The following is a 14,351-nucleotide window of genomic DNA, read 5'->3' as shown; positions in this document are numbered from 1 at the left end:
GTCCCAGGGAGGGGGCGGGTCTCCAGGCAGCTCCGCGCTCAACCCATCGCGGGCGAAACTTCAGCCAGCCCCGGCGCCGCAGCCCGCCAGCGCCGTGAACCCGCGGCTCCCCCGGCCGCCTCCAGCCGCCTCTGCCTCCCGTCCCGCGCCCGGGGAGCGCTGCCCCGCGGGCCGCCCGTGCCCCGCGGAGGGCGGGCGGCGGCTGTTTGCAGGCGGGGCGCGGGGTGGCTCGGACTCCGGCAGCGCGCACTCCGCCCGGCCCCGCCGGCCGCCAGCGCAGCCTCCCCGCCCGGCGTCCAGGTTCGTACCGCCCTTTGTCCGCCGCTTCTCCCCCTTCCCCCGGCCCGGCCTCCTGCCCGCCTAGGCCCGGCTCCGCGCCCCGGCCTGCCGCCGCCGCGGGCTTCAGCACCGCGGGCGCGGACAGCTCCCTGCGCCCCGGGCGCGCCGCGCCTCGCCAGCCAGCGGGGCGAGATCCCCGCGGGGACCGGGCCCGGCCCCCGGCCTCTTCCGCAGCAGCAGCCCCGCAGCGGCGGCGGGAAGGGGCCTGCTCGGTCCGGGTTGGGGCCCGGCTCCCCCGTGCCCCCAGCCCGCAGGGCTCCCCGCGCCGGCTCGGGGCTCCACTCCGGCTATCCCGGGGCGCAGGAGCCCCCCAGTCACGGCGCGGATCTCCCTGCCTCCACTCCCCGCGCCTCTTCATAGCAGGGCGGCTTATTGTGTGTGTGAGCCTTTAATTATCCCATGGCTCCCGAGCCTGCAGGGCCGTGGAGCTGAAACAATGAATAAAAGGGGCTCCCGCCCACCGCCCTCTTATGTAAGCAAGGTGAAGAATAGCAGCGAGAGGAGGACGAGCTGCGTCCTGGGGGTGGGGGGAGATGATGCGGGATTCCCCCAGGAACCCGCCCTCCACCCCCAGGGCAGCACAGCTGCTTCCTCCCTCTGTAGCCAGGGCTTGCTTACGGGCCTGCTTCCAGCAGGACTGCAGACCCAAGAACAGGGAAAGCAGGGGAAATCCTTGTCGGCTCCATGCAAAGAGGCCTGGGGCACTGCAGAGCCGCGAGGGGAAGCTCCCCCCCCCCCCCAAAAAAAAAAACCCTCCTGAAACTAGGTGTGGGGCTTTGGAGGGATGGCTCCTGCTGCCCCCAATAAAGCCAGGTGTATGCACTGCAAGGTGGAAGGGGCCCAGGCAGGCAATGGGGCTGTCCCATGGCTAAGGAGAGGAAAGTGCAATTCAAATGTGCTTATTGCAATTAGAAGGGGTTGCTGGCAAAGGCCATCTGATGAATGGCTCTTGCCAAGCCAAGAACAGGCAGGCCATGAATGCTGCATGCCACTCCAGCAGTGATAAGATCGTGGCCTGATCGAAAGCCCATTGGGCTGAATAGACAGACTCCCACTGAAGTCAGTGTGTTTTGCATTAGGCCTTTACACACTGGGGAAGTGCAGTTGGGGGCTCTCTACACACTTCCGGCATTTCTAAAAACCAGGTCCCTCGTGAGCAGAGCAGTCAAAGGGAAGCGAGTCGTCTGTCCCCTTCTCCACCACACGTCTCCCATCACTGCTCGGGTTCTTGGCACAGGCATCTACAGTTCCTTGGCCCAGCCAGTCCGTCCTAAACACCCCGCTGATGGACCTCGCACCTTACAAGACGTCTCCACTGGCCCCGTTCTTAGGCGGTTCCCTGGTATGCAGACTATATTCTCCTTTTCCTTAGTTCACCCCATTTCTCTTAGTGCTATCTCGCTGACCCGCCCGCCCTCCTGTGCCTCCCATGGTATTCCTCTCCCTCCTTATTTAACATCTTCAGATACTACTAGACACTCATCCTGCCCCTCCACTGTCCATCTCCGGCTGCAGCTGTTTAGCCCTTTTAAGCTTTTGTACCTCTCGAACCAGTCCATCCAAACCCCTAATCATTCCATTGCACTTCCCCCAGTCCCCTCTGTGAAGTGAGGAGCGGGGTGCACATTGGGAGCCAAGTCGCAGCATCTGGCCTTAGAAGCAGGTTGTGTGAACACAAAGTGCTTTAGGCGGTGAGCTGCCCACCTAACGCACGTGAGAAGGCCCATCCGGTGGACTGACTTGGGTGAATAAGGCAACCAGGATTTGGCTCTGACTTTCAGAATGGGTGGCCTGGGGAGGGCGCCTGATGCTGGGTTTTTCAGAGCTATCTGCTGGAGCTTAAGACGTAGGGTGCAGGCTGTTAACTCAGGTTAAAAGAAGGAGCCAGTTGCCCATCCTCCAGGACAGAGGTGTCAAGAACCAGTGCAAGTTCTCTGGGTTGGCGGGGCATCAGCCCATCCCTGCTTGCAGAACAGTGCATGTCTACGAACAGAGATCAGCCCCCGTACTGTACACCAGCAGCTGTGTCAGCGCTAAGCCCTGGTGTAATATTTGAACTCGTGCGTGTTGAAAGCTTGCTCAGAGTGCCATCCCCAGGATAGCTGGGCCAGTGCTGGAATCCAGGGGCTCATTTACCTGTGTAGCAGAGGCTGGAGAAAGTTCACTGAAGACAGACTGACACATAACAACACATAACAAGTTTGTGTGTGTGGTTTTTGGAGGGCGGGGGGGGGTGAGAAAACCTGGATTTGTGCTGGAAATGGCCCAACTTGATTATCATGCACATTGTAAGGAGAGTGATCACTTTAGATAAGCTATTACCAGCAGGAGAGTGGGGTGGGAGGAGGTATTGTTTCATGGTCTCTGTGTGTATATAATGTCTTCTGCAGTTTCCACAGTATGCATCCGATGAAGTGAGCTGTAGCTCACGAAAGCTTGTGCTCAAATCAGTTGGTTAGTCTCTAAGGTGCCACAAGTACTCCTTTTCTTTTTGCGAATACAGACTAACACGGCTGCTACTCTGAAACCTGACATAACAACATGTTTCAAAGTCAGCCTTGGCTGGGGCTGAGTGTTTGTTTCTTCCATTGCCTTGTGCGATAGCATTAGTATTGAAATGATCCCAACTAGACACAGCTATTAACACCTCCCAGAGGGGGATGAGAAATGCAGTTCACGCCTTAACTACTCCTGGTGTTGATTTGGAGCCCCTGGCAGCCACACTGACTGAGCAGACCCAGTGCTCTTTGTCAAGGATCTCTACACAGGGAAGGAAAAGAAAGGGCATCACAGTTTCAAATCATGAGAAGCCTCAGCGGAGATCAGGGCTCCCGTGTGGTAGGAATGGTGGGCAGAGTAAGAGACAGTCCAAAGAGCTCCCAGTTTAAACAGACAAAGGCAGGAGACAAATAGAGGTGAAGGGACTTGCCCAAGGCATGCAGCAGGTCAGTGGCAGGAGTAGAGGCCAGGTCCTCTGATCCCCAGGCCAGTGCCTAGCCACAAGGCCAGACTGCCTCCAGGGAAGTTTTATATTCTGTAGAAATCAGCAAAACGTTCAGGAGGAACCAACCCCTTCAATTTCTTGTTGCAATGCGTTATTTTGTGTTACTGCCGTGAGCTCCTCAAGCAGGGATTGTGTCTAGCTTGATGTTTGTACAGCACCTAGCGCATCCAGGTCCTTGTCCTCAGCAGGTCTCTTGGGCGCTACCACATTATCAATATGAAATAAGAATGAAGGAGACTTGGGATTCTTATCAGCCAGATGGATCACTTAGCTTCCTCCCCTCATTTCCTAGTGTATAGACAACACAAACCTTTTTAAGAAGAAAAAAAAGCCCTGAGAACTTCAGGTACAAGCAGGGGTTTAAAGTCAGAGTTATCAGCACAGATGAGAAGTCAGGCAAATGGAATGACTGCTCCCGGAAGTGTCCTTGGGAGAGACGCAGGGAGCTGAAAGGATATTTGTCTCTGCTGCTTCATGTCCCTTTTGTTGGCTTTTTAAAAGTGCCCAGCATTGGCCTACCTCTGTTCCCATTGAACTCAGTGGAGCTGCACTGATAGGGTGAGTGCCAGCAGCGGGGCAGCTGTTCAGAGCATCCGCACAGTTTGGAACTTTCATTAGTAATGGAAACTGCCTCTGTGCCACCCACTTTCCTTGACCTATATGTTCCCTGACACCCGAGAGAGGGGAAATCCTAGCCTGACTCCCGGGCACTTCATTGCCTGGGAGTCTCTCAGATGAGACCTTACCCCGTAGCTTTGGTCTGCTGTCTGTGGCCGTTCATGATCCCAGGGCACGTTTTCATATGACTTGCTGCTGGCCCATTGTCTTTGTCCAAAATTTCATCTCCCTGCCATTGCTGCTCTGCGAATTTTATGGTCGCTGCTCGGCCCCAGAGGTGGCTGCATTTAAGCGGTGCTGAATGTACAAAGTTTATAAAGTGCTTTGAGATCCCTCCAGACGAAAGGGACTAGAGAAGTGTGATAGGTTCATATAAGCGTATGCACCCTATCACAAATGCCCGTGAGAACTGTTTGACCCTCTCTCTGACACTCTCCATTCAGCCCCTTGACATCAAAGCCCGGCTGCAAATGGGGGCAGATTTCAGGCCCCGGATGGGCTGGATATGGGGCGGGCAGATGGTGTGTTTTAATTGGAAGCCATTTCCCCAGAACTTAGCTGATCTGTGACCCTCTTTCCCACACCCGAACACTCCAGCTGTTGTGGAACTCACAGCTGATGCTGCCGCGCTGGGAGAGCTTTGTTCTGCTGCCGGGGGAAGCGTTTTGTGGAGATGATTGGCATGAAAGACCCTGTGTAAAGTTTTCCTGCCTGTGTGGTTCGTTCGCCTCTTTTCCTCGCTCACATCTTCCTGAGCTGCAGTTTTTTAAAAATGCAGAGGTTTTAAAAGACAAACGCGCCCTGCTTTGAAGCGCGGATGCCCTGGGGGTGGGAGGAGGCAGCAGCCAGCAGGTCCCTAGGGACAATGAAAGGAGCCTAGGAGGCAGGTAGCATCTTCTGTAGCATGGCTACATACACAGTAATTTGACCTCCTGCGGATGAAAGTGCAGGGAGCTGCAATGGAGTCTTCTCAGTAACCAAACCCCTGGCTGTGCCTGGCTCGTTAGTGGTGTCTCCTGCCTGTGGGAGTGTAACACCTCTTCCCTGCTCCTTAGTGCTTTTAAAAGTGCGGCCTCCTATCCATTAGAGCCATTGCTCCTCTGAAGTAGCTTCTGAGACATGTTTTCCCTCTGCTCCCTTGGGTCATTTGTTTATCTACAATTTGCTGAATCTCCCTCCTTCCCCCGTTTGGGGAGAAGACTCTGTTGCTATATTACAGATGAATATTTCATTTCCCGGGGAACCTGGCTAACCCTGTGGAAACATGGGCCTGGCCCCCCACTCTGGGCATTTGCTGTTTCTCTGCCCTCTTTCGGCTGCTTTGAGTTGCTAAAAGCCAGTGTTTTGCCCTGGGAGATTTCTCCATAGCATTCAGGGAACCAGTTGGCGGGTGATGTCACAGTGCGTTGCCGCGGTAATGGCGGTGATGTTGCTAGGACACAGTGATGATGCGCTTTTGCAACAAAGCGATGAAGGAAGAGAGGAACCAGCTCCGGATTGGTCCTGGAGACCCACAAACTCCTCCCCTTTTCCTTAAAGGTGACTTTCGTCCTGGCTGAAGGTGGCGGATTGCCAGCCCTGGCGACTGAGTCCCGTTGTTTGTCCCCAGCCCAGGCAGCACCAGGGCGAGGTTCACACACACACCCCCCACCTCCCAGGAATCTACCTTGGCTCTGCCCTGGAAGGGCCTTTTCTGGGGTGAAAGGGGCAATGGGGGACTCCCTCACCCATTCTGTTCTTGGCCTCTTGGCTGCTTCTGCCAGAGAGGGGGCCAGTCAGTGGCACCACTTCCATCCCGGAGTCCCCATCAGCCCCCCTCCTTCATCCCATTCAGGGCTCCCTTCCCGGCCAAGGCATCCCATGTGAATGGGCTCCCTGCAGTTCTCCCTGTCCGCACTCCCCACCATGAACCCCGACAGGCCACAGCCTCCCTTCTCGTCGGCTGAGTGTGACTCATTTCCATTCCCATCAGCACCTGCTGCCCCTCCCCGCCCATCTCCCCATCAGCCAGAGTCCCACCTGGATAACATAAGATCCTCTCTCCTCTTAAGGGACTGAGCACCGTATCTGCAGTGCCTACAGCCCTGCCACCCCAGGGAACCTGTGAAAGCAACAGCCCATAGACACCTTGGGGCTGAAAACCCTGCTCCAGGAACCACTATCCCATTTACGTGAAGACACCTACCACTTTCCTGGTGCTAAAAAGCCCATCAGCGCTGTCAGGCGTTTAATGCGGCTCTGTCACCGTGCAGAGCAAAGGCTGCTGTGACCGTGCAGGTCCCCCGGGCCATGCAGTCATGCTGCTCTTACCACTCGTGGGCTGCTGCTCGGTGCTTGTGCATATTGTCACTCAGCAGAAAAGGGGCCAGTGGCTTCTGGGTCACTTACACTCCAGGGCCGAGTTCCTAGTGATCTAAGGCACCTCCGTTTTGGGGGCCCATGGGGCCTGGCGCACCACAAAGGGGTCTGATCCTCAGACCGCGCTGAGCATCTGCCCTTGGGAAATCAAGCCCTGCTAAGCAGTCTCACTGGCGATACATGAATGCGTAGGCCGAGGCTCCTCGCTTATCTTCCACCACCGGCTGCAGCAGATGGCCCCTTTGGTGTCTTGAGTCGCTCCATCCCCCCTACCAGGGAGCTGCCCTGCGGAGAGCTTGGCCTTGCTTCTTAGCGTCGTGTCATAACAAATGTCACACAGATAGGAGCAGACACAAAACGATTGCCCCAAATACCTGCTCTGAGCTGCCGTGGCTGTGCCAGCAGGAGACATTGTCAACCCCCTGATTTAGTCCTTGTGCCAACAGAGCTCCCCCCCACCGCCCCCCGGGCCTAGCCTCCTGCCTGTTGTCATGGAGCCACAAGATCTGTGCTATGCCCCAGCTTTTAAACAGTCCCTTGGAGGAGCCCCAGCTGTGGAGCAGACCCCCAAGGGGTCCCACTCTTCCTTCAGGGTAGGCCTCATGGCCTCACCATCTCAGACTGAGCCGCCTCCTGCTTCACCCCATGAGCTCTGACCCACAAGCCCAGTGAGACAGGCCCCCAGGCAGAGATTGTTACACTCTTTGGGCACCTCAGCAAGTGTCTGTGGTGGCAACAGGCAGCGGCTTCAAAACAGAGGAGGGTTTATGAGTCAGCTGGAAGGCAGCACTGGAAGTGTAGGTTAGCACAGAGAAATACAGGTGAGGACAGAGTCCAGCTGGCCAAACCAGAGCAACCCGCCAGCCACGCTGCAGGAGACTCGAATGCAGGCTCCGTCCCGTTGTCAGACCAAGGTGAGAGCAGTCGAGCCTCTTCCAAAAGCCCACTCTGACGCCGGTGCCCTGACACCTCCCAGTCTGGCATCCGTTCACCTTCCCTCCTGAGAGGTGGAGAAACCTCCTTCCTCTCGGTCCTTGGTTGCTCGGCGTCAGTGTTCTGCCCCTCGTGGTTCTCAGTGTCTTCTCGGATTTTCCATTGCTCTGGGTGGGCCTCCGCCAGTGCTGTAATGACCCATTCGGTCCTCCCCAGACAATTAGTGACACCCCCACCCCATGTCCCTTGCACTTCCCCACAAGCAAATTCAGGCCAGGTCTACGCTCAAGTTATTGCTCCGGGGTGTGAAAAATCCCGACCGCTGAGCCACGGAGCGGTACTAACCTAACCCCCCGGGTGGCCAGCGCTGTGTCAGCCGGAGGGCTTCTCCTGTCACCATAACAACCGCCTCTCGGGGGGTGCCTTAGCTACCCGGGCAGGAGAGCTCTCCTGCCGGCATAGGAGCCTCTTCACCTAGCCACTGCAGTGGTTTCAGTGGAGACTTGCCCCGTGACACACACAGGATTCATAAAAAGTAGTTCCAAAAAATTCCCATTTTGTCGCACCTGTCTCCCACTGCTTGTCACAAACGCCTCTTCTTCTTCGGCTGTCCCTCGATGCGAGGATGGTGTCTGCCAAGGGGGTTCATTGCTGGGTTTTTTAAGTGGCTGAGGAGCTCAATTCGTGCCCTGCAGATTTTCCCACAGAAGTGACAGGTGTCATCTTGGAGGAGACATAGTTGGTGGCTGGAGCGTTGTGCCCTTTCTTTCCTCCTTTGTTGCGTCTCTGTCTCATGAGCGCGTCTGTTCTCCTCAAAGTGAGCTGTGGCTTGGGTCTGGTGCGGGGCCACCATGTTCTCTTCTGCGCCGAGTCCTCCCAGAGCGTTGGGCTGATGCTTCCCTTCGTAAGATGTACTTTCTGTACGTCTTTGAAACTCTTCCGCTGCCCTCCGCGAGCCCTTCTTCCCTGACTTACTGGAGAGAAGAGCACTGGCTTCGGGAGGCGAGTGTCAGGCATAGGTACACAGCGGCCAGCCCAGCGGAGTTGGTGTTTCATGACCTGCGCTTCTGTACTGCTGAAGTTGGCTGCAGAGAGAACGCTGGTGTTAGTGCGTCGGTCTCCCCAGCTGATCCTGAGAAGCCTCCTGAGGCAACGCTGCTGGAACCGCTCCAGCCTCTTGAGATGTCGTCCAAAGGTTACCCGGGTCTCACACCCACAGAGAAGGGTGGGCATGACAACTGCCTTGTAAACCAGGATCTTGGTGCCTGGTTGTAGATCCCTATCAGTGAAGACTTGTCTTCCTGTCACAAACACTGAAAGCCCTAAGGAAATTCACAGACAAAAAACTGCATGAAGTTGGCATTAGACTTGGAAGGACCCATCAGTGACATACAGGGGGTTGTTTTTATTTTTTAAAAAGCAACAACATTCTTGTTATTTTTTTAAACTAACAAGAATGTTATTATTTAAAAAACGATGTTTAGAAAGCCAGGAAAGTCAGAGTTAATATTAAATGTCAAAGAAACCCAAGCATTCGAGAGTCTGTAAATACATGGTTAAAGCGCCCAGACGGATTTAACTCTGCCCTAGGGAGAACCAGAAATGGGGTGAAACCCAAGGCCATCACTAAAGATTGTTTCTCTTCATCACTGAGAGAAAAGCCAGGCTGCTTTCTGCTCAACCGCAGCATGGTTGTGGTGGCTTTTTACCAATCCCTGCTCAGCCGTGTCGCCTCCTGACAGCCATCCTTCCTTACACATCAGTCAGGTCCCCGGTGCCACCAGTTAGACAAGTGTAATTGGACACAGAACTAGTAATAACAGCAAATGCAATTCTCCTAGGTCCAGGCCATTAAATTAGAGAATTTAACCAGAGAAGAGCAAAGTCTGTGCAGTGATCCAGCATCATTCCTAGTGCTCGCCATGGGGGATATTTGGGCCAGGGCAGGGAGATCCCCAGTTGCAATGGGAGACAGTGGGACTTACAGCCAGGCAGCTTACCTAGCTTGAAACTGGTGAAGCAAACCCAGTGCCAAGCTCCCAGTGCCGGGCACCCTTTGTAGAGTCTGGAAACGCTCTAAGAGCTGGGGGGGGTGCCCCTTCTCAGTGCCCCGCCCACAAGCCGTGCGATGCTGCAGCTCTTGTAACATGCAGGGCATGGCTCGGTCCCGGAGAAAGCAGAGGGTGAGCAGAGGTGAGGTTGGCAGCGGTGCCATCCCTGAAGAGCAGCCACCCTGCCACGCTGAGGATGCGCTGCCCCTTCTTCAAGGCCTCGGAGAAAGCCCTTGGTCCAGAACTCACCCGGCCTTCCAAGGAGTCTGAAGGGGAGCAATGCGGGGCGGGGCGGCCACTGTTACTGCCGGGGCCGAGCGGGGAGGGCAGCCATCTGAACACAGCCGCTCCAGACTTCAAAGGCTCTGCTTCCTTCGGAATGGAATCTGAACTCCAGCGTTCTCCACTTCCTGCTATTTTGTAGACCTGCCGGGCTCTAGGCTTTAACTCCGGCTTAGCAGAGTGCTCTGGGGCTGGGGACTTTCCCTCAGAGAGAGGGAGAGAGAGTGGGGTGGGGGCGGGGGCTCCTGGCAGTAGATCCCTAGCATAGGGAGAGCCAAGTTCCCATTGCTAGGAAGGCACGGATATGGACCTAGGAGAAGGAGGGGGCTCAACATAAACTGGGGGGGGTCCACCAAAAGTCGGGGCCCTGTGCCTGGTAGGGTGGCTGAGGCAGAGAGGCCGGGGGGGGCGGCTTTGGGAAATAACGAGATGCCATCCTGAGGGAGACAGCACGAAGTGGGAGCCACATGTGCTCTGCAGCCTGCTGCTGTACCTGGGGCCGCTTTGCACACAGTGTGAATTACACTCCTGCCGTGGTGTGGGGCTGACGGATCCGTCCCGGAGATGGAGGGTTGGGAGAAGCTGCCCAGCTCCCCTTACTCTGGCCTCCTCTTCTCTCCTCTCTAGGGCACAGGCTGCCCCTGACATGCTCTGCCCCAGCGAGGAGCCATCGTTTTAGTGCCTCGAAGACAAACGGACGCCTGGCTGGAGAGACACGGAAAGGTAGGCACGGCAGCTTCCCCAATCCCCTGTGTGCTCCCCTGCACTGCATGCACCTCTCCGGCCTGTCCCTGGCACCTCGCTCGCGCTCCCTCGGGCTCGGGGGAACCAGCCAGCTCCTGAGCCATCCTTCTCCCTGCAAACATTATTCCCGGTAATGAACCAACAAGCACAAATGCCAGGAAGCCAGGTGCAGTCGGCTGCCAGGGCGAGCGCAGTGCCCCAGGGGCTGGCGGGAACCGCAGAGCTCAGCAAGAAAACAACAAAGCAGGCGTCCCGGCCGAAATCAGTGCTCGGCCTCTGGGCCCCTAGGAACCCTGGGCTCCCTTCTCCTCTCCTGGTGATGGAACCTCACCCCAGAATTAGGGTGTTTTCTATTCGCGCAGCACGAGGGCTGGTCAGAAAGGGGCGGGTTCCCCTGGACATTTTTGACTGAAAACATTTTTGACATTGAAAACCCCCAAACTGAAATATTTGGGGCCCAAAACTGCTGAAAACCAAAAACGAAACAAAACTAAAGGGGGGAAGGGCAGTTTTCTGACATAGTGATTTTCAAGGGAAGTGAAACTGAGAGCTGCAGAGGAAGGTCTAAGAACCCACCCCAGCAGAGGGGGATAACCTGCCCTCATTCAGGTCTCCAAGAGTTGAAGAATGACACCCCCTGAAGCAGGTGATCTAATCGCCCTGCCAGGATGCTTGTTGTCCTGCGTTGTGATACTCATAGAAACGGCCAGTCCCTTTTGGGATCTTGTTAAGTTCTTGGCCTCCAGTGAGCTCGGCATTTACCTGCCTGCCTTCCCCTTCCCTTGTACGTGGGTCTCCCTTTCTCCATCTAGGTATGGTACTGTGCCCATCATTGTAGTATCTGACCATCCCTCCCATGGTCCTGCTACTCCCTTTGCAAACTGTGCCCTTCCTCCCACACCATTCTGCTCCCGCGGCCCCCATTTACCTGGTATTTAGCAGGCCCCATTCCCCGAGTATCTGAGAGCACAGCCCTTTGTGTGTTTCTCCTGGCACCCCCAAGGGTCTGGCCTTGCTGTCATCCCCATTTCCACAGAAGTCGAGAAAGACTAAGGGCCGGATGTTAGGCTCCTAACGTCGGCTTAGGCTCCGAACTTCCGCTGATTCCCACAGCAGTTAGGCTCCGGGCCGCAAGCTAGCACGCTGAGCATTGGGCCAGCCTTCCTTTCCGTGCAGCTGGCAGCCTGGGGCCAGTCCTCCTGGCAGACTTGCCATGCCTTGTCATGCGGCGGAAGCCATCCTGAGGGGGCTCTGTGCTACCTGCACTGCCCGTGGGGGAAAACACTGGCAGGACATGGCTTCTGGTGGCATCAAAACCAAAGTGTGTCCCAACCCAAAGCTCAGCTCCCAGCGTTCAGCTCAGACGGTCACTCAGATTCAGGGACAGTTCTCTGACAGAGCAGGGGGGTTGGCCCGGGATAAGACAAGAAGGGCCTGGCAGTGACCATTCCTGGCTCTGCTGGCAATTTGCCATATGATCCCCGGCAAGTCACTGCCTGTCTTTCTGCACCTCCATTTCGTCACCTGTAAAACAGGGACAATTGCAGCAGCCCCGTGAGGTTCCCACAAGGGTGAGGCGGAAGCTGGCCAGGGCATGTGGCGGCCCCATTACCATTTGGGTGCCCACTGGCAACGAAAATCGAGCAGAAACCGTACATCCGCCTCCCAGCAGGACAGTCTCAGCCTGAGTTATGAGTAGTGTTTGCAAAGCCCTTGGAGATCCGGGCCAGGGTGAGCTAGGTCAACCAGGCACTTTATCCCCATCCATACCCGAGGAGCCTTCTGGATTGTTGCTTTCCCACAGATCTCAAAGCCTTGCTGTTGATGTCGGTGGGTGTTTGAAGCATCTCAGGGCTGTTCTGGGGACCGGAGGGGTAGGACGGGGGGTGGGAGAGGAGCTCTGCAGTACGAGGTCTCCAGAGAAACCCTTTGTCTGATGCAGAGCGATAACTAAGTGGCTCCTGGTATTCTGCTCACAGCTCCTTCTCTGACTCCTCTGCAAGGCTTTGTGCATGTGTGTGCCTGCCATAAATATTGATGGGCTGGCCGAGGGGTAAGTGTGCATTTATATACCACATTAAGTAGGTAAATGCCATAAGAACCTGCTGTGTGGGTAAGGCCAGGAGAAGCCATGGCATTGGTGCTAGCATCGGGGCTGAAAGCGTTACGGCTCTTTAATGGAAAACGGAATTTATACCGTGGGGGGAGGAATAAGGAAAGAACCTAGAAGAAATCTGCAAAGTCAGAAACCCGTTAAGAGAATCATCCGTACCTGCAGCAATTCCAGATACACAGCCTGAGCTTAGCAGGGACTTTCAGAGATAAATATCTGCTCAGAGAACCCACTTCCTGTGCAGCAAAGCCCAGGCAGGAAAAACACAGAGGGGCTGCAGTATATCTGTTTAATAATGCATGGCACAGACAGGCAAGGCGCTTGCTGCTCTGTAAAAACCATGAGGACGAGAAGTCTCCCCTCCAATAGAGTCCAGCCTGCATGCAGATATTCCCAGGGCAGTGCACGGCCATGCATATCACAGGGCAATCTAGGTGTGTGTGCCAGTCAAACCCGGGTAACTTCCTAGGGTCGGCACCGATATGGCTGATTCCCCTGGAGCAGTGTGCAGAGGTCCCTGATGACTCTCGCCTTTACCCCGCAAGGAAGGAGTTTGCAAAAGGGTGATGCCAGGCAGGCAGAAATCTCTCATTTCTATGGTGTGGGGACAGCCCAGAGCATATGCGGCAAATCTGAGGGAATCAATTACACAGCGATTACAGGTGACACAGTAATGACAGGGTTTGCTTCACTGAGCACCATGGAACCTGCCCATGGGTTTCAAGGAGAAAAAGTATTATTAATAGGGAGTATTAATGAGAATAACGATTCTTAATTCCGCACGTGTATGACAGCAGCAGTCGGGGACTCCAGTCAGGGTCAGAGCTGTACGGTGCTGGGTTCTGTGCAAAGGCAAATAGAGACACGGGCTCTGCCCCACTGAGCTTACAGTCTAAGGATAACACCAGTACCTTCCACCTGGGGTCAGTGACACTATTGTGGTAGTGCCCAGCAGCCCCAGTCAGGGAGCAGAGTCCCTCGGCGCCAGGCACTGCGCATCCACAGACCCAGGAGCCCCTACCCCAAAGAGCTTCCACCTAAAGGTCGATCTAGCGGATTGGAGGAGCGGAAGGGAATAGTGAGACAATGAGCAGCAGCAGGCACAGTGCACCAGCTGCCAAGCCACTGACTTTGGTTTGCAGGCATCACAACAGAGGAGTGTGTGATAGGGTTGCCAACCCTCCAGGATTGGCCTGGAGGCTCAATTAAAGATTATGTCGTGTGACGAAATCTCCAGGAATACATCCAATCAAAATTGGCAACCCTAGTGTGTGAGTGCCCATGGCCGGGTATTATTGTATACATGGGGAATCAAAGGCATAGAGGTCATGTGACTCACGCCAGGTAGCAGGCTTGTGAGGGACAGCTGGGAATAGAACCCAGGAGTCCTGACTTCCACTTCTCTGTTCTAATGGCATCATGGGACAAAACCTAGATCTAAAAAGCAAATGAGTGTTTGTGTCTGATCAGCCTTTCAGGGTCTCACTGCAGATAGATGGTGTCGCTGGTGACCCCAGACACTGAGTATCCCAGGGGGCAAAGCAGCTTCCTCCTGGCTGCTACCAGTGTTGCAACCTGAGAGATCGTATTCAGGGGAGCAGAACTGAGTGGCTCTGAGAAGGGGAGTGAAATATGGACCCCTCCAGTGGCTGTAAATCTACACCCCATGCCTGGGATTCCCAGGAGATGTTTGGTGCTTCCTGCTTCCAGTCGGGCTGTGAATCCCTGAAGGGCAGGCCCAGGTACATCAGACCTTCTGACGATCCTGAAATCACACAGTGAAGGGAGGAAACCTGCCCCCAAACATTGCACGGATTCAGACTTCAGGCCAGAAGGAAGCAGCCTGAGCATCTAGCCCCACCTCCTGCATAGTTCAAGCCAGAGACCCTGCCCCAGGGGTGCCGAACCC

At 55.5% G+C, this 14,351-nt stretch overlaps 1 protein-coding gene across 1 annotated transcript in view; it reads left to right on the top strand.

Moving 5' to 3' along the window:
- The first annotated feature begins 245 nt into the window (after positions 1-245).
- The window catches only part of CPLX2 (complexin 2), a 70,183-nt gene continuing 56,077 nt past the window's right edge, over positions 246-14,351 (top strand). The window contains exons 1-2 of the mRNA XM_037907847.2: positions 246-300; positions 10,213-10,308. The gene's annotated coding sequence lies outside the window, so the exon portion shown is untranslated. The remainder of the gene's footprint in view (positions 301-10,212; positions 10,309-14,351) is intronic.

Source organism: Chelonia mydas, chromosome 8, assembly GCF_015237465.2.
Source record: "Chelonia mydas isolate rCheMyd1 chromosome 8, rCheMyd1.pri.v2, whole genome shotgun sequence".
In the NCBI taxonomy this organism is placed as follows: domain Eukaryota; kingdom Metazoa; phylum Chordata; order Testudines; family Cheloniidae; genus Chelonia; species Chelonia mydas.
The sequence above is the reverse complement of the archived record's forward strand: the minus strand, read 5'-3'. Positions and strand labels throughout refer to the sequence as shown.